This window comes from Chaetura pelagica, unplaced genomic scaffold (genome assembly GCF_000747805.2).
Source record: "Chaetura pelagica isolate M959 unplaced genomic scaffold, ChaPel_1.0 scaffold153, whole genome shotgun sequence".
NCBI lineage: Eukaryota > Metazoa > Chordata > Aves > Apodiformes > Apodidae > Chaetura > Chaetura pelagica.
Window position 1 is genome coordinate 2,382,300 of NW_009952707.1, and position 1,642 is coordinate 2,383,941.

Here is a 1,642-nt window from a genome sequence, read left to right on the forward strand (position 1 = left end):
GTCCCAGGTGAGAGGACAGGATCCTGCCTGGCCCCTTCCCTGCTCGGGGTTTTGCAGCAGCCCACGGGAGGGGGAGGAAGGAGAAGCTGATGCTGTGGTTTAAAGAGATTCTGCCTGCTTGGCATTTTCATTATGTCTATATACTTCCCCCTCCAATATACCTCAGTTGCTGCAAGGGAAATGGTTTTCCCTGACTGCTTTCAGGGGAACCCTTCTTTTTCCTCTTTCTCTTCCACATTACTTTGGGTCTCTTCCCGAATAATCTTTCCCCAGCCTCCCCTGTCCCTTTCCTGTCAGAGACAGGAGGGTTTTGCTGAAGCTGGTGAAAGGCTGATGGTGTCTTGGTGAGCAGAGGATGTGAGTCAAGGCTGCATTGGTGGGGGAGAGGAAAGTGGAGTCAAGCACCCAGCTTCTCCTGAATGTTAGAAGTGCCCTCAAAGTCAGGCTTGGCATAAATCCTGGGCTATAAACTCTGCTTTCTTTGTTCTTTATCTGGCATATCAAGGATCTCTGTTAGTTTAACAAGAATCAAACCCATGTGAGGTGTTTCTGCATCTACACTGTCTCTCTGAGACAGTGCTGCATTTTCTCCTGCACTGATTCCTTGAAGCAAATTACTTGGAAAGGAGAAGGTTCAGGTGAATGCCAGCTGCTGAAAGTGTGGGGGCCTTTCTGGAGGAAGGAAGGAAGGGAAGGGAGGAAGGTTTTACTTAAAACCTCACTGTTGTAGTGAAGGAAACCCATGTTTCTTTCACAGTGAATCCTGTTAAGAAAAACCCCTTCCCTAACTATTGTATTAAGACATCTTAATGGTATGGAAGTGTATGAAGTTTGTTAATATGTATCATGGTATACACTGTAATGTAATGCAGTGGTGGTATTTCACTGGAGACTTGGGTATTCATGCTTAAGAAAAACAAGTGGAATGAGAGCCTGGACTCAGTAATAAGGACCTTGCTCCTTGAAAGCCCATGAAGGATAAAGGATGCCCCTGGACAACCAATGTAACTCTAGCATCCTCACCCTGTAACATGTCTTTGAAACCCTCCAAGCGTCATCTGGCATCAGAGGTAAGTAACTACAGCAAGACTGACTCCAGCAACATCTAGATCAATAGACAAGCAGCAAGAGTGCTGCAAAACAAAACAGCCCCCAGGGCTGTTTGCAGCTCTCAAAGCCCCCCAGCAGCCTCCTGGACAGAAAAGATTTGTTCAGTTGGGGCTGTTTAGTCTGGAGAAGAGAAGGCTGAGGGGAGACCTCATTGCTCTTTACAGCTACCTGAGAGGAGGCTGGAGTGATGAGGGGGCAGCCTCTTCTCCCTGGTGATATGTGACAGGACCAGAGGGAATGGCTGCAAGCTGTGCCAGGGGAGACATTAGGAAGCATTTTTTCACCAAAAGGGTTGCCAGGCATTGGAATAGTTTGCCCAGGTGGTGGAGTCACCATCTCTGGATGCATTTGAATGGCGTGTGGACCTGGTGCTCAGGGACGTGATCTAGTGGTGAGCTTGCAGTGCTGGGGCTGGGGCTGGACTGGCTGATCTCGGAGGTCTCTTCCAGCCAGGGACAGTCTGTGACTCTGCGAGTGCAGGAGCACTGGCACAGTGCTCTGTTTTCTGCCCGTGAGGCTGCCGGGGGCCTTG